Raw genomic sequence first — 19,742 nt, 5'->3', positions numbered from 1 at the left:
TCAGCACCGAAGGCGTTAGCAGGAATACGCCAAAATTTTGGGTCTCGCTGACCTACCGTCTTAGTTCCTTTGGAACTTCTCGTAAAATGCGGACCCCCTCCCAACTTTGACCCTAAAGGGAGCAACCCTTGATAGGAAGAGAAGCAAGAGGGAGAAACCTTTAGAACTCCAGTATAACAGACCAAATTCCTCTGGAAACACTCACTATGGGAAGGCTTAGTACGCTTCGTAAAGCATGGAAAGCCAATACCCCAGATAATTATGCCTTTCGAGATTCTATCAGAATCAGCCCTATAACTCGCTACTTCAATCTACTCTCGCGAGCTTGGTAAAGTACATTCTACCCGACACGTCCCAAACTCACAAAACTATATATCCGACGAGACTCTTGCAAATTCCCCTCGACGAGATTGAATTCCACAAGAGCCTCACATTCTTGGAAGAACTGTAGTGACCATGGACCGAGGTCAAGCGGATGAAACAACGCCACTTCCCATTAGTGAAAGTTCACTAGGATACTAACCAAGGACCTGGAGTCACTTGGGAGCGCGAGAATTAGTCGATTAGGAAGTATCCCCACTTTTTGGCTCGATTATTCATGCCTACTCCTTGCCTAAATGCAAATTTCGGGACGAAATTCCCTCTAACGGGGGGATGATGTGACAACCATCAATTTTCGGTCAAGTCAAAGTCAACTAAAGTCAACAAGTCAAACCGTTTGACTCAATTTGCCCGTGGGTACTAGAATTTACATTATGAAACTTCTACACAACTCTCTATTCTAATGAGAGATCATAAAGCAAAAAGTGCGAACATCTAGATCTCCTTAACCTAAAACTGTGGTACGTGGCGAGCCAAACCGATAAAACAATGTTGCATACTCATCGGGAGTGTGTAAGATCCTTAAACAAGGCTTAACAGGGTTTACGAACCTTGCATTGCGAAGCCGGGCACTCACAAATGCCACACATGAAACCTCTCTCAATCGTTTTCACTCTATCTTTTCTTATCAAGAATCTCTCCCAAATCTCTCTAAGAATGTCAAATCTCTCCCAAATCTCTCAAAGTATATGAAATCCCTCTCAAATATCTCTCTGTATGAGAAATCTTTCCAAGAATATCAAATCTCTCCAAGTATGTGAAATCTCTCGCAAATATCTCTTTGTATGAGAAATCTCTACAAGAATGTTAAATCTCTCCCAAATCTCTCTCAAAAGTTTCCGTAACTTTTTGGAGTCATTCGGGTCATTCCGACCCTTAACCGGGTCAAAAACGGCTTAAAACGGGGTAAAAACGAGTAAAATAGGCTTAAGGACCCGAAACCTGCTTTAAAGGGGCGAAGCCTCTTAGGACCCCAAGGTCCCTATAGGAACCGAACCTCGCCCAGGAAGAACCAAACCCAAGCCCAGGAGGAACCGAACCCGAAGGCTACTGTTCATTCGGCTCATTTCGGGTCTGACCACCTTCGCCTCTTATTGTCGGACCGAGCCTCCCTTCGCTTCCTCGCCTCCTCTCACTTCCTTGCCCCCCTTCGTTTCCCTCTGTTTCGCTTCATTTCGGATTCGACCATAGCAAGGACCGAACCTCGGCCTAGGACCGACAGGTCTCGCTGGAAACCCATTTTCTCCCGGTTTTCGCGTAGTTTTGCGTTTAAGGTCCGTTTTTAATTATTTTAACGCGGGATTTTCATCCATAATCATATTTTAACATAATAAACCCTAAATATTCACAATTTAATCATATTTTCATAAAAATCTTTATTTAAATAATAAAAGCAAATGGGTAAAGTACAAAGAGGTGGAGTGTTGACTTTGCTTTACCTTATGACACAAGCCACCACTCCCACACCCACTCTATGACCAACCATACCTCTCCACCTTACCTAGGTCACTTCAATGTCCCTTACACCCAATTTCCACTCATTCCCACGTTTTAGAGCTGGAACAAAACACCCTCTCTCCTCATTTCTCTCATTTGCTCTCATTTCACTAAGTATCAAACACCACTTTTCTCTCAAACTTTTTCTCCACCAAATTCGAGATTCAAGGCTGATTTTCAAGTGTTCTTCCACTCTTAGTAAGTATAATTCATCCTCCTTGTGATTATTACACTTCATTTATTGCTTACACAAACTCCATAACCATGATGTTAGATTCTCGAAAATATTCAAGGCATCTCCAAGTGTTCTTGAGTTAAACACTTCCATTCTTCAACAATCATCTACTGAAATCAATTAAGGTGAGTTCATACCCCTACATTTTCATGTTTTCTCAAGTTTTCAGGGGGGGGGGGGTACAAGTTAAAACACCAAGAACATAACTAAAATTTTCTAACAGCCTTCATCAGAAAAGTTCAACTCCATTCACGGACTGTTTTGGGAATTTTCAACATTTTTGTTTTCAAAACTGTACAAGGTGAAAATATTTCAAGTTCTTAGCTTTAAAATGACAACTTGTACATCTCCATACGATTTTTCTACAATTTATGGTGATTTTTACAAAACTGCCTATCATTTCAAACAACAATCCGGACCAGTCTGTGATTATGGACTTATTCACCCAAGTTGGAGGTCATTAAAAATCGTGATAAAAATTATGAGTAAACTAAACACATTTTGTGAACTCTCAGAATTTACGGATCTAGTTTTTGACTTCGTATGATTTTTCTATGATTTTTCCAAAACAGTGCAGAATGGCTAAAGTTAGCCAACAGCATGTAAATATCATAACACTTTGTATTATGTTGAGCAAAGTGTATAAGCATAAGTTCTAATTATTGAATGTGTTTCTTTGTTAGTTTATCTTCATAAACTGAAACTTAATCACTCATTATAAGATTATTCATTTATTTAGATCATGTATATTAAGCTATAATAAGCATAGTTTATGGATTCATAGCACTATTGCAGTTTCATAAAAAGAGTTTTTATACACTACAAATGTTTTGGATAAACTATAATAGGTATAGTTTAAGATTCATCACATAACACAGTCGTACAAAAAGGGTACATTCTTACAAAAAGGTTCTACACTCATGCACACTACACATAAACTTGTTAACTCAGGATGTGAGACTATCTCTCCCCGTACGTCCGAGTACGGGATCCCTAAAATTCCTGTAAGTTATAACCAAAATCTCTTGTAGGGAGAGCGTGATAATTGTGTATAGATCTATATTGGGGTTGACATCCCACACCTAGCTGCTAGCTACAGCTGGACCGGCAGGTCCACGGGTGACAAGAGTCATAGGATCAGGGCGTCTAAAAGACGTTGTGCAGGTTACCTCTAGTCATAGTATGGTTATAGCGACTCACATAGGGAGATAACAATAAATAAAGTTTACGGGATTTTTATAAAACCAAAAAGGGTTTTATGTCGATTTAAAGTCACTTTTATATCACTAAATTCAGATATTACTGTACACTCTCGGTTTAGGTATTTATGACTACGCATCATTTGAAACCACACTTATATCTTTAAGTATGACAAATACTTGTTCGTTTTCGGTCCTGGTATTAGGACCACATCACTTTTATAAGGAAAATATTGGATTTTTCTTAGTAACATACATCTCTCTACAAAGATCTATTTTCAAACTCTTACTGTCAAAATCTTATGAACTCACCAACCTTTGTGTTGACACTTTTTCAAAACTACTTGTATTCCCAGGAATTCAGTGAAACAGGAAATCAACAACGTTTTGAGGATGGGACGATAATTCGTCAAACAGTTCATTTTGTATCATAATCTAATTGATTTGAATCAATTAAATATATATACTTTGGTGTAACTTTTCAATTATATTTATGATGGTTGTATTTACTTTGAGCACTATCATACTCGTTGTTGTGATACTCTACATAAAGTCCTCCACCCCCGGACGTTTCCGCCATCCTTGGTTTGGGGGTGTGACAGACTTGATATTCTAGGTAGTCTGATTTTAAAAGTCAAAATGTTAATTTAGTTTCAAATGTCATTTTGTTTGAATAATCATATGATGTTCTAAAAAAGAATTTGGTAAAATAGTGGTTGGTGTCTTGATATTCTAGGTATTCTAAATTGATAAATCAGATGTTACTTCGTAATTTGATTTAAGATGTTATTTTATTAATTAATCAGAAGTTTACTTCTTAATTTGATAAGTCAAAGCTAATTCATATACTAGTATTACTTTATGATATATTTATTCTATGTTATAAATCAACACCAGTTTATGAAGTTTTTTTGTTAAATACTCCTGAATTATTCTTGATTTTGATTCTAATTATTCTATGATTATGATTTATGACGCACTCTTGTGAAAGTGTGTATTGTAGCAATTTACTTCGTTTACTACACCTATGGTTAGTCTTTGATCCAACTTTACTGTAGCTAGAGTTAGCAATGAATTTCGAAATTTGAGAAATATTTAATATAGCTTTATTATAGTCATAATTATCAATTAACTTGTTTAGTTTGGTTAGGTTTAATTTTTAATAGAACTTATTTACTTCAATTAGGTTTATTTATTTAACATCCGGAATCCTAGGTATATTAATGGTGTATTTATTTTGGGGTTTATTGAGTGACTCGACGAGTTGTGAGTCCAAATCGTCAAGTAGAGTCGAGTTGACTCCGTGGGTTTAATGAGCGGACTCGACGAGTCGGAGGGCCGACTCGCCGAGTAGGTGTTGTGTAGTGAAATCCTAAATCTTGGGGTTTGGGGCCTATATAAGGGAACTTATAGCCTCATTTGCGGCTCATGAGTTGTTCAACTTCAGTGAGAGAAACCCTAGTCACCTTTTTGAGCTAAAAGAGAGAATGTTGAGCTTATATTGAGTATTTTGGTGCATCTTTGGAGGGGAAGAGAAGGAATTCAAGAAAGGAATGAGAAGAGATTGTCAGATCTGTTTCTTGTCATCCAAGAGCTTCTGTAAAAGGTGAAAAGTTCATACCTTTATCATTCTTATGGTTAGATCTCTTGATTTTGGAAGGTTAGGGTTTATGTCACCTTTATTTAGGTTTTTGAGCTTACAGAGTTTTCTTGAGGTTTAGACCTCATATCTAGACCTTGTGAGGACCCTAGAGTCCAAAGGTCCCAACTTTATTCACCCATATGAAGGATATTGTGCTTAACACATTGTGAGAGCATGTTTTGGTATGTTGGAGCAAAACTAGCATGCATGAACGTAAAGATTGAAGCTTTACATGACAATGGAGTCTTGGGATGCTAGATCTAGTGTTTGGAGTAGTAGAGTTGATTTTAATCGTCTAAATGATAAATTAGATTGAAGTGTAGCACCTGGGTCATGGTACGTAAAATTTATCTTAGTGTTTTTCATTTTTAGCCTTAGACTCGGCGAGTTGTAGGTCCGACTCGCCGAGTAGAGACGGGATCCGGAACACGTTTAAGTTGGCGACTCGGTGAGTCCATATTCTGGACTCGGCGAGTCCCCGCTGTCTGATGAAACCCTAAATTTCAAGGGTTTGCACCCTATTTAAACCCTCTTATCCACCCCCAAGCTCTCCCCCCTTCACCCTCAGAGCTCTATACTTCGTTCAAGCCTTGTTCCTTGTGTGATTGAAGCATTTTGGTGTGTTTTCATGAAGATTTGTAGAGGGAAGGAGAGTAGATCAAGAAGAGAAGAAGGAGGCCAAGCATATTTGTATTATATCAGTGATTTCCTTGAGGTATAACTCTGTTTCCCTCTGTTTTCTTGCTTATTGTCCTTTGTAGCTCCATGAAAGTCCTTCTTGAGCCTTTCCCCAAGCTTGTTTGTGTTTTAGGGTTCGTAATAGGTTGTTTAGACTCTAGATCTAGGTATGATTGAGCTCTAGGAGCTTGGATCTACTGCCTTTATGAAGCCATATTGCATGAAAGCCCTTGATCTACTCTTTTGGTGCATTTTGAGCCATAAAACCCTCATGGGTGTTTATTTACACGTAAAGTTGGAAACTTTACATGTTTATCAGGCCCTAGAAACCCAGATCTATGAATGGCATGAGCTGGATTCAAGCAGAATCGCATGTATAGTAATTGCATGTGGCAGACTCGATGAGTCGTTCATCTGACTCGACGAGTCGAGTCGCGAGTCCCCGAGTTTTTCCCCTTTTTCGTGTTGCGGGTTGGAGTAGTGAGTCATGGGGTGTGACTCAGTGGGTCGGAAGCCAGACTCACTCATAAAGTAACTTGGCGAGTCAATGCCATGACTCGGCGAGTTCAAGGCAATCTTCTTGCCTCAAGAACAGACTCGGCGAGTTGTTCATACAGCTCGGCGAGTCTCAGCATAGAGTGTTCTTCGGATGAAGATGAACTCGGCGAGTTGTTCATACAACTCGGAGAGTAGGATGAAGGACTATTGGCCTTTAGTTTAGAAGGAGAACTCGTCGAGTCAATGCTTAACTCGACAAGTAGAGATGGGTTTATGGTCAGACAAAGGGATAGGGACTCGGCGAGTTGGCAAGTCAACTCGGCGAGTCGGGCCAACTGGCATTTGACTTTGACTTTGACTCTTGATTGGTAAGGGGTAAATGGTCATTTTACCCTGAGGTCGGTTAGCAGTATTTAACTAAGGGTTTTGTGGGAATTATAGCCGGAGGATTTCCGGAGCGGAAGCAACAGAAGACAGTCAGTTCCCACGCAGATCAGCAACTACTTTGAGGTGAGTTACCTTCAGTAGCTGTGGGTCTAAGGCCATAATGCCGGCCCACCAGTAAGAGTTGTATGTTAGATGATTGTCTTTGTGATATCATCTAGGTTTGCTACTACCTGATATGTTATATTCTGGCATGATATGTATATGTGATAGTAGTACAGTTCGGTTGTTAGGACCGAAGGGTAGGTCAGACACCCCAGATATGTCTGACAGTATGTGATGATATGTTTATATGCTGGCATGATATGTTATATGTGATAGTGGTAGTAGGAGGGGAATAGTCCCCAAGTTCGGTCATTAGGACCGAAGGGTAGATCGGACACCCCAGATATGTCTGATAATATGTTATGTTATGATATATGTGATAGTAGCAGTAGGGGGTGAAATAGTCCCCGAGGAATCGGTTGTTAGGACCGATGGGTAGTTAGCACCCCAGAATGGCTTGACATGGGCAATCAGCACCCCAGAACGGCTTGACACGGGTAGGTCGGCACCCCATAACGACCGTACCGGGTAGGTCGGGCACCCCAGAATTGCCCGACAGTGTGTATGATATATGATTGTATGGTATGTGGTAAGATGGGGGAACTCACTAAGCTTCGTGCTTACAGTTTTCAGTTTTGGTTTCAGGTACCTCTTCTTCGAAGGGGAAGGAGCCGACGCGGTAGCGGCACATCACCCACATGCTTTGTATTCCGCACTATGAGATCTTCCTGGGATTTGTACTCTGACATTGTTATGTTTTGATAAACTGGTTTCCAGACACGCACATCTTTTATGAAATAACATGATCTGTGAATGTTTTATTTCTAATGTTTTGCTAATTATGTGTTTTAAAAATGAAATTTTTGGCTCGTATTTTTGGGACGTTACATGAAGGGACTCGCCGAGTCTATGAGCTAACTCGACGAGTCAGCTAGGGTTTTTCCCCGATGAGTCTAGATATGGGTGACTCGGCGAGTTGGCGAGACAACTCGACAAGTCAAGGTGGACTTTCGCGATATGAAAGAAGAAACAAGGGGAGTCGACTAGTTACATTGATGCACTCGGCGAGTCAGGTCAAACATGGACTGTTGACTCGAGTTTGACTTCTGTTGACTTTAGGGTTCGGTCATACGTGAGTAATGGAGACCATGGAGGGGTAAAATGGCCTTTTACCCCATCCAAGAGTTAGAAGAGAAAGAGAGGGAAACCTTTTGGTATTGAGTATGAATAGAGTATTAATTATAGATATTTATCATATGTGATAGGCGGAGGCTAGTTCGAGATTTCCGTGTACGAGATTATTACTTGTTAGCTTTCGAGGTGAGTCTTCTCACTATACTTACCATGTGTGGTATCTTTGTATGACTGAGATGTCTTATGTGCTTATCTGTGTATTGTGATATTCTGCATTATGTCTTTTGTGATTTATCCTGAGTATTATTATTATGAGCTTCCTAAGTTAGGACCAGAGGGTCCACTCGAGTTATGGGATCGTAGGGTCCCAATGAGATACATTGACCGGAGGGTCTTATCTGAGTATAGCCATGAGAGGCTACTGAGATGTGTGTAGTATTTTGGGAAACTTACTAAGCTTCGTGCTTACCGTGTTATGTGATATATGTTTCAGATAGCTTTCATGATATCGGGAAGTCACCGACTCGATTGTATACACGAGAGAAAGAGTTATTTTTGGAGGATCATGGATTTGTGATAAACGAGTTTAAATAAAAATGTGTTGATAATTTGTTTTTAGTGATTTTGAGGAAATGTGACATATGTTTAGTTGTGTTTTGAAATGAAAATTTGGTTTTAAATTTTACAGTGTTACAATTTAGATTGTTAAGTTGTTGTTCTAAATGACTGATGTTTGTTGTTAATTTAAGACATTTTATAAGAGAATATGTTGCTTTTTAATGTTTTAGCTTGTTGAAATTATTTGGACTTTATTGTTAACTTAAGATTCTCCATAATGGAATATATTAGTTTAAATGTAAAATATATTACTCTATAATAGAATAAATTAGTTGATAATTTTATGAATGGTTGATGTTTATTTGTCTGAACTTGTTTAAAATAGTTTGTAAAAAAATCTATTGGTTATATATTACAAAATATATTACTTGATGATAGTTTGGTTTTTATGTTTGTAATTATACAAAAAATGATATTTAAAGATATGAATTTGTTGATTAATGATATAATCTAGTAGTAAATTACTAACATAGGGTTTGATCAACTATAAATTTAATTTCAGACGCTAACATGTTGTAACATCCAAAAATATGGTCCCAAAATTTCATTTTTAATAATAGATAAAATAGTATTTCCAATATCATCCAAACATTCAAATAGAAACCAATGTATCAATTGTCATAAAATCAGAGTAAAACATCATATGCGAAATCCCAATGGTGTATGTGATGCAGTCATCCCGAGCTCTTCCATTTACAATCGGAAGTACCTGAAACATAAACTGAAAACAGTAAGCACAAAGCTTAGTGATTTCCCCCAAAATACCACATACCATACATACAATAAACATATATATATATATATATATATATATATGTATGTATGTATGTGTATATATATATATATATATATATATATATATATATATATATATATATATATATATATTTCATGTTTAATACATTTGGAAACATAATACAATTAAACCCCAATCCCATATTGCATGTTTAAAGATCTTGGTTTGCAAATTTATTGTTTGCTTTGTAAAGGAAAAACTACACAAACATCGCAATTACTTATCAATTGCCAAAAATCATAGTATCCTCAAATTCTAAATTAATGTTGTTTTACTTTTACATATATTTTCTTTGTGGGTAGTTAGTGACAAAAGTTATGGAAGGCTTAGTTTTTCATATCAAGATATTGGTGAGATTTAACTTGCAGGTGAATGTCCTGACACGTACAGAATGTCATATCCTTGCATCAACAAAGCTTAACAATACAAAAATGCTGAAATTGCAATTTGTGAAGGATTGTGGCAGTAATGAGTGGTTGACACTCGAGATTGATCATGCTCATCAAGCTTCTACAACATTGATGCCTGATGAAGGATTGTGGCGGGGGAATGTTGTTGGAATAGTGTCTAAGGCTATAACTATATTCGGTGGTGCATGGTCCTTTTGGGTTGCCTTCACCATAGCAACTTGAAGGATGATTTATTAAGAGAGAGTGAATATTATAAGGAATAATATTTAGCTATTTGATTAATATAAGTCATAAATTAATTGGTATTAATTTGGTGACTTAAAGAGATTAATTAAATAAGAGGGTATAAACTGTCAATTGTTTGATAGTTAGACTTTAGACTATAAATCCATTAGGATACACCTTGGACGGATTCTAAGAGCTTTAGGATAGCTCAAAATCGTCCATAGGGTTATCTATGGAATGGATTTGGATAGCCTTAAGAGAAGATTATCCAATTAGGGTTTAGGGTGAAGCCCTTAAGGAGTCTAATAGTATAAATAGCCCCTATGGGTGAGGGAATTCGACACACAACCTAAAGCAAGGAACCTCTGGTCGAATTCCTCCCCTCTCCTCTCTCCTAAATCATCTTGCTTGCTATTGGTGTTTGTAAGCCATTAGAGGAGTGACAATTGTGACTCTAGAAGCTCCAAGACAAACAAGATCAACAAGGGATTCAAAGGTATGATTCTAGATCTGTTTTAATATTGTTGTTTAACCTAATTAGCCATTAGAAGTCTTGGATTCAAAAGCATGTTTATTAGAAAGCCTAGATCCAAGCAATAGGGTTTTGCATGAGCACATAGGAAAGTTCTTATGGCTAAAACCCAACAGTGGCACCAGAGCCTAGATTGGTTTTCTTTAAATTGTTGCTTAATTAACTGAAACAAACCTGCAAAATTCGATTTTTTGGGTTTTGAGTCACTGACTCGTCGAGTTCCAAGGTGGACTCGTCGAGTAGGCCTGACTCGGCGAGTCCCCTTGTGCACTCGGCGAGTCTAGGCGTCAGGAATGGCCAGATTCGGGATTTTTTCATAATTATCTTATGGAAACTTACCTTAATCATATTAGATCAATGTAAATCCGATTTTTTGATAAATATGACTATTATCTTGATCTAATTAAAGATATTTATCATCCAATAAAATATTTAATTTCCTTATATGATAATGATTAATTATTTTGGTAATTATCTTCAAAGAAATCAAGATAAATCAAATAAAGATAATTAGAAAATTAATTGTTAATTGGAATTATTTGTTATTTGATCCTTCATGTTTTAAATGTTTAAAACCTACCCTAAAGTTTTGAAATTTATATTTGTGATTAAAAGTTTTAATTTAGACATCTTAAATTTCAAACCCTAAATTATGAAAAGTTTAAAATGTAACCCTATACTTATATGATATTACTAGATTAATATATATATATATATATATATATATATATATATATATATATATATATATATATATATATATATATGTATAACTAAATGCTAGTCTTACCGCTAGTAGGCCTCATTCACGAAGCCGATCTATAAGGTGGGTATAAGGTTGCGGCCTATAAAATGGCGCTTAATGGGTGTACACTCACACCCACCGCTTGCTTGATTGGTGGAGGGTCGTTAGCCGAACGGGTAGGATATGGCAACCTCATCCTCTCATTAAAAGTATGATAAGAAATACGAAGTAACTAAATTTTTTTAATTTCCCAATCTTAGTTACTTTAGGAAAAGTGAATTGATGCAATCCCATGAAATTACACTTTGCACCTTGCTAAGATGTTAGTGGAGCATGTGTGGTTTACCGGCACACTAATTGGTTCTAAGCGAAGGTGGCAAAGGGTGATTCATTGTTCATCATAGTTCGATGGAGCGTGTGTGGTTTACCGGCACATCGAATAGGTGATCGTTACAATGAAGGCACCATGTGAATTTGCATGGTAATTCACACCCGCTTTGTGATCCTCGGCATCCCAGTCACAAACAAGAAGGGCATATCGAGATTTAAACATGCCATTGAATAGTTCAATGAATCTCATCCGAATCTAGGAATTCTCAAAAACACTTAGGACTAAAAGTTTAAGTTTTGTGATGGAGAATTAGTGAATCGTCATTCACTTACCTTCAATTTATTTGCATGATAGATTACGGCATCCCTTTTCTAGTATGTAAATGTTATTGTTGGATCCTAGCCCTAATTTTTCTTATTGGGTGATAATTAGGGATTCTTATTCTAATCAATCTTTGTCCTTTCTATAGATGTCAAACGCAAACAACGTTGCTGCTAGTTCTTTCACGTTGATGAGCCTTTGCCAAAAGGTCACCTTCGATGGAACGAACTTTGGCGAATGGATAAGATACATTCGCACCATTGCTCGCTATGAGGATAAAGAGTATGTCCTCGATGAGAAGCTCGAGAAAATCAACCCCGAAGTTTCTACTCTCGCCGAAATCACCGCCTTTGAAACTCATGAGCGAGATGCAACGAAGGTACATTGCATCATGATCGCCACCATGAACTCCGAATTCCAAAAGTCCTACGAGGACATGTATCCATACGAAATGCATCAAGACTTGTTGGAGAGGTACCACCAAAACGCGAGACAAGAGCGTTACGAGATCTTCACTAACATGATTTCCGCCAAGATGGGTCATGGAGAATCTCTTACCGTGCACTTGCAAAAGATGCAAAGGTATGTCGACCGCCTTCGCAAGTTACATGTTGACTTCGGCGAAGACTTAGCGATCGACATGGTGCTTCACTCTTTGCCTCCGATGTACAATCAATTTCGGATGACCTACCACACGAACAAAGAGGAGGTCACTCTAAGTAAACTCCAAGGTCTCTTGAGGGTTGCTGAGAGAAATTTCAAGGACAAGTCTGTTGCACCAACTCCCAATCCATCCGCTGCTCCTGTCTTGGCTATTGGTCAAGGGAAGATAAAGAAGAGGAAAGCTTCTTCAAATAACTATCGAAAGGTGAAAGCCCGAGATGGTTCCTCTTCTAGTGGGACCAAAGTTGATCCCTCTAAGCCCTGCTCTAACCCGAAGGAGGCAGAGTGCCACCACTACCACAAGATAGGACATTGGAAGAGAAGCTGCCCGGATTACCTGCAAGCCATCAAGGAAGGAAAGATCAAGCCATCTTTCGCAGGTATATATGCAATCAAATCTAACGATTCTAATCATGCTATTTCTTGGGTTCTTGACACCGGTTGTGGTTATCACATTTGTTCTAATGTGCAGGGACTAAGAAGAAGTAGAGATGTGGAGCAAGGAAGGATCAATCTAATCATGGGGAACAGAAGATCGTCGCCTGTGACCAAGATTGGAGTGTATTCTTTAGTGCTTAAGAATAGTTTAGTTTTAGATTTGAACAATTGTTGCTATTCGCCAGAAATGGCTAGAAACATCATTTCATTTCATGGTTTATATAGACAAGGATTTAGATTTTCTTTTAATAATGAGAATGGTTCTATTTTGGCTTATCTAAATGGTGTCTTTTACTTTGAAGCTATACCATGTAATGGAATATATGAAACTGTTATGATTGTTGATAACTTAGGAAATGATGTTTTGAATATTGATTCTTCCACTAGTATGGATAAAGCATCCTTGTGGCATTGTCGTCTTGGACATGTCAACAAGAAACGCATAGCCCAACTCCAAAAGGATGGAGTGTTGGAGTCATTCGACCTTAGGGAAGATGACACATGCGAGTCTTGTTTACTTGGAAAGATGACTAAGTCACCCTTCACGTGTACTTGTGAAAGGGGTGAGGGACTATTAGACCTAATACATACCGATGTATGTGGACCTTTTAGATCAACCACGAAGGATGGGAACCGCTTCTATGTGACTTTTACCGATGATTATAGTAGATATGGGTAAATCTATTTAATCAAGCAAAAGTCAGAAACCTTTGAAAAGTTCAAAGAGTTCAAGAATGAAGTGGAGAATCAATTGGGCAGGAAAATCAAGATGCTTCGATCCGATCGAGGAGGAGAGTACCTAAGTCTTGAATTCCACGATTATCTCAAGGAGTGTGGAATAGTTTCGCAATTGACGCCTCCTAGGACACCGCAGTTAAATGGTGTGGCAGAAAGGCGTAATCGAACCTTATTGGATATGGTTCGCTCTATGATGAGTCGTGTTTCACTACCTATCTTCTTTTGGGGGTATGCCTTAGAAACTGCCGCCCATATCCTTAACCGAGTCCCTACTAAGAAGGTTGCCAAAACACCTCACGAGATGTGGACGGGGAAAGCTCCCTCGTTGGCACATATCAAGGTTTGGGGTTGCGAGGCTTTCGTAAGACGAGATACTCACGAAAAGCTTGAACCTCGAAGTGAGCAATGTATTTTCATCGGCTACCCGCAAACTTCCTTTGGATATCTCTTCTATAGACCAAAAGATAATGTTATCTTTGTTGCGAGGAGAGGAGTTTTCCGAGAGCGAGAACTCATAAGCCAAGGAGATAGTGGGAGGAAAATCGAACTTGAAGAGATTCAAGAATCGATAGATGAAGGAACCTCTACTGCTGGCATTCAACCCGAGGAGGAAACTCCGGTTGAACCGATTGACGAATCCTTACCTCTTAGACGTTTCGATAGAGTTAGAGTTCATCCCCAGTTTTATGGTTTTCATATTACTACCGAAGGGGACACGTATATTAGTGATGGTACACTAGTAAATCTTGATGAACCTAATAGCTATGAGGAAGCCATGGCAGGCCCGGAGTCTGCGAAATGGAAAGAGGCGATGGATAGCGAGATCCAATCCATGTACGATAACCAAGTTTGGAATTTGGTTGATTACGTGCCCGAACGTAAGACCGTAGGGTGCAAGTGGATCTTCAAGAAGAAGACCGACGTGGATGGGAACGTACACACATATAAGGCGCAATTGGTTGCGAAGGGCTTTACTCAAACTCCCGGAGTTGACTATGATGAGACCTTCTCACCAGTTGCGAAGATTAAATCTATTAGAGTGATGCTAGCAATTGCCGCATTTCATGATTATGAGATTTGGCAAATGGATGTCAAGACCGCTTTCCTTAACGGAAAGTTGGCTGAGGATGTTTACATGGCTCAGCCAGAGGGGTTTGTGGATCCGAAGCATCCGAATAGAGTGTGTAAGCTTGAGAAGTCCATTTATGGACTTAAGCAAGCGTCTCGCAGATGGAATCTTTGCTTCGATGAGAAAGTCAAAGAGTTTGGATTTGTACGAAGCGAAGACGAATCTTGTGTATATGTCAAAGCCAGTGGGAGTATAGTAAGCTTCCTCGTTCTATATGTCGATGACATATTACTCATAGGAAACGACATCCCGACTCTGCAGGAGGTTAAGTCCTGGCTCGGGAAGTGCTTCGCTATGAAGGACCTCGGAGAGGCTTCTTACATTTTGGGAATAAGGATAGTAAGAGAAAGAAGTAAGAGACTAATTGGACTTAGTCAGAATACTTACTTGGAGAAGGTACTAAAACGTTTTAGTATGGAAAACTCAAAGAAGGGAGAACTACCGATACAAGGAAATGCCAAGTTGAGTAAGACTCAAAGTCCGAGTACCGAAGCTGAGATAGCAGAAATGAGCCGAGTACCATACGCTTCCGCAGTTGGCTCAATCATGTACGCTATGACTTGTACTCGCCCTGATGTAGCCTTCGCTTTGAGCATGGTTAGCAGATATTAAGGGAACCCTGGCAAAGCACATTGGATTGCGGTGAAGAACATCCTTAAGTACCTTCGGAGGACGAAAGAATGGTTCTTAGTCCTTGGAGGGAGTGATGAATTGAAGGTGCGAGGGTATAGTGACGCCAGCTTTCAGACCGACAGGGACAACTATCGTTCGCAGTTGGGCTGGGTTTTTACCCTAAATGGAGGAGCAGTGACATGGAAAAGTTCCAAGCAGGAAACCGTAGCTGATTCAACGTGCGAATCAGAGTACATCGCAGCGAGCGAAGCGTCGAAGGAGGCAATATGGCTGAAGAACTTCATCGGTGATCTTGGAGTTGTGCCGGCCATAAAGGAGCCCATGGAGATTTTCTGTGATAACGAAGGTGCGGTTGCCTTAACCAAGGAACCGAGGGATCATGGTAGATCTCGACATATCAACAGAAAATATCACTTCATTAGACATCGTGTAGAAGAAGGACAACTCGTAGTGAAGAGGATATCATCAGAAGATAACCCAGCAGACCCGCTTACGAAGGGACTGAGTAGGGTTAAGCACTTGCAGCATGCTAGGAGTATTGGGCTGAAGGATGATATTAGTATAGATTAGATAGTATTAGAAACGTATAATAGATAAATGTAATTAACATTTGATGATTAAATAAAGGAGTTTTATTTATGAGTAAAGTTACTGTCACATGTTAGTTGTTTAACTATTGTTTCACTTTGCATGTTTTGACTTCCAGAATAATTGAGTTTATTAGGAATAATCGAATTATTCAAATGGTCCACAATCGTTCATATGTTGGGAGTAGATATGAATGAAGATTGTCATGAATTGGTGTGTAGAATGTCTAAATGGTGTTAGACATGGCAAGGGTTGCTGCAACGTTCATGAGTGCTTATGAACTGGTTTTGAGCATTGGAATAAACCCGCGCTTGCTGGAATCACCTTATGGAATACGATATAAAAGGTGATCGCAAGACGATAATATCATATGGTCTTAAAACCTAGATATATGGTTTATTATTTGTTAATTGATTGTGCATTGATAATGCAAAAACGCATCAGTAACTTGATGTTATAAAACGCATTGTTGTGTATAGTTGGTTAATGAATAAGTAAATGCGTATAAGTCGAAGTTTATCTGTAAATTTTATCCTAAGAGGATAGAAGAGATATCTTGGCCACTCGATGATTTGATTTGACTTATGTGCCGGGCCCGGTCAGAACTGAATTGATGTGTTCGATTAAGTTCTATGTCAAATAAATCGAAGATCGAGAAATCTAAATGCTAGACTAACCATTCCATAGGATTGTCAGCATGATATCTAACAGAGGACTGTACGATCCCTTATCTAAAGGACAAGATTGATTAGATCAGAGTTGACAGCGTCTTTGAGAGCTACGATTGCAAACCGTATTGTACTTGTATAGTTACTAGACTTATCCAAGTGGGAGACTGTTGGAATAGTGTCTAAGACTATAACTATATTCGGTGGTGCATGGTCCTTTTGGGTTGCCTTCACCATAGCAACTTGAAGGATGATTTATTAAGAGAGAGTGAATATTATAAGGAATAATATTTAGCTATTTGATTAATATAAGTCATAAATTAATTGGTATTAATTTGGTGACTTAAAGAGATTAATTAAATAAGAGGGTATAAACTGTCAATTGTTTGATAGTTAGACTTTAGACTATAAATCCATTAGGATACACCTTGTACGGATTCTAAGAGCTTTAGGATAGCTCAAAATCATCCATAGGGTTATCTATGGAATGGATTTGGATAGCCTTAAGAGAAGATTATCCAATTAGGGTTTAGGGTGAAGCCCTTAAGGAGTCTAATAGTATAAATAGCCCCTATGGGTGAGGGAATTCGACACACAACCTAAAGCAAGGAACCTCTGGTCGAATTCCTCCCCTCTCCTCTCTCCTAAATCATCTTGCTTGCTATTGGTGTTTGTAAGCCATTAGAGGAGTGACAATTGTGACTCTAGAAGCTCCAAGACAAACAAGATCAACAAGGGATTCAAAGGTATGATTCTAGATCTGTTTTAATATTGTTGTTTAACCTAATTAGCCATTAGAAGTCTTGGATTCAAAAGCATGTTTATTAGAAAGCCTAGATCCAAGAAATAGGGTTTTGCATGAGCACATAGGAAAGTTCTTATGGCTAAAACCCAACATTGTGGCGGGGGAATGTTGTTGGGATGGAGGTGAGAAAGCTATTGGAGGTTGTTGAACACTAATACCTAGACACATTTCAAGGGATTCAAATTCGTGCAAAAGAAACTTGGATTTCCATTTTGAAAGAATTCCATGCGGTCATCAAAAGTTTTCAGGAAACATCTGTGGATGCACTGGCAAAGGAGCGGTTAGCTAACCTTCGAGAGGATCTCAAAGAATTTGAGAAGTTTAGATTTGATCTGTCGTGGGCCCACAAGAGGATAGACATGGTTGAGAAGCTTAAGTTTGGAAACAAGCAATGTAAAGCATTGTAAAGTTTGTTGTTATTTCCTATTTTTTAATATAAGACTATGAAATACCCTCCAACCCCCGTAACATGGGATTCTTCCCTAGTTTTAATTGTATTTTTATGTGCTATTTTTTATATATTACGTATTTATATATATTTTTATGTGTTATGTATTTTTTAAGTTTATATATATATATATATATATATATATATATATATATATATATATATATATATATATATATATATATATGTTTACATTTTTTACGTATTTATATGTATTTTAAAGTATTTTACATGTTTTTATTTATTTTATGTGTTATTTTTTTATGTATTACATATTTATGTATTTTTTAAAAGTTTTTTTATATAGATGTTTTTGTTTTTTATATATTTTCAATGTATTAACATATTTCTTATGTGTGTGTGTGTGTATATATATATATATATATATATATATATATATATATATATATATATATATTACATATTTTTTATGTATTTTTATATGTTTTTTATGTATTACATATTTATATGTATTTTTACGTATTTATGTATTTTTTTTAAAGTTTTTTCTAGAGATGTTTTTATATTTTTATGTATTTCAAATGTATAACTGTATTCTTTTACGTATTTATGCATTTTTTTTTTACTTCAGCTCATCTAAACCATTTCATCCAATTCGTACAACTTTTTCGAGTATCTCTACATAGTTTTCCCACATACCTACATAGTTTAAGTTTTTCCAATTCACTTATCTTAAAATTAAACATCGAATAGGAAAAACTTAAATCATGTAGGTATGTAGGAAAACAATCCAGACATAGTCGAAGAAGTTTTGCGAATTAGATGAAATATTGAAGGCGATTTGAAGTAAAAAATACATAAATACTTAAAAATAATACGACTATACATTTAAAATACATAAAAATAAATAATCATTTATATAAAAAAACTTCTAAAAAAATACATCAAGACGTAAAAAAAAATATAAATACGTAACACATAAAAATATGTAAAATACTTAAAAATACATATAAATACGTAAAAAAAAATATGTTTATACATTTAAAATACATAAAAATACAGTAACATCTATATAAAAAACTTAAAAAATACATAAATACATAAAAATGCATATAAATACTTAATATGTAAAAAAACACATAAAAATACATTAAAAATAATTAAAATACTTAAAAAAAAATACATATAAATACAATATAATATATTTATACATTTAAAAAAATAAACATCTATATAGAAAACTTAAAAACACATAAATACGGAAAAATACATATAAATATGTTATACATAAAAAACAACACATAAAAGCACATTAATATGTAATAAAAATCAGGTTAACAAAACATTACAGGTTCACCCCTCCTTAGGCTCGGCGGAGGGGAAGTGCCAAAAAAACTCGTCATCGATCGTCAACCATTTGGAACACCACTCCCTAGCTCTCGCTAGGGGGCTCGCCAACCATGAGTCGCCAATGCCTTAGCGTGATGAAAGAGAAGGGAACTTTTTGCTTGTGATTGGATGCATGTTCCTTGACATTGAATAAATCACTTTGCAAACTTACATTTTATCCCCTTTTAAATTGAGAAAATATACACCTTTTGAATAAATCACTTTACAAAATTTCATTTAAAATTTATATATATATATATATATATATATATATATATATATTGAATAAAAAATATTTGTTTATTAAAATATAGTAATTAAATTAAATTAGAAAAAGTAAATACAATAAATATATTTATTAAAATATAGTAATTAAAATAAATTAGAAAAAAAATACAAAAAATTGAGTGTTAAGAGTGTTACCACTCATTCAAAATGTTAAGTGTATGTATTAAAATGAGAAAAATGATACATTTAAAATGCTTATGTGGCAAAGAGTGTATAATCTTAGACCGTGTAGGATTGGGATTGCTACTTCCAAGATCCAACCA

This window comes from Lactuca saligna, chromosome 9 (assembly GCF_052625555.1).
Source record: "Lactuca saligna cultivar CGN05327 chromosome 9, ASM5262555v1, whole genome shotgun sequence".
Lineage (NCBI taxonomy): Eukaryota > Viridiplantae > Streptophyta > Magnoliopsida > Asterales > Asteraceae > Lactuca > Lactuca saligna.
The sequence above is the reverse complement of the archived record's forward strand: the minus strand, read 5'-3'. Positions refer to the sequence as shown.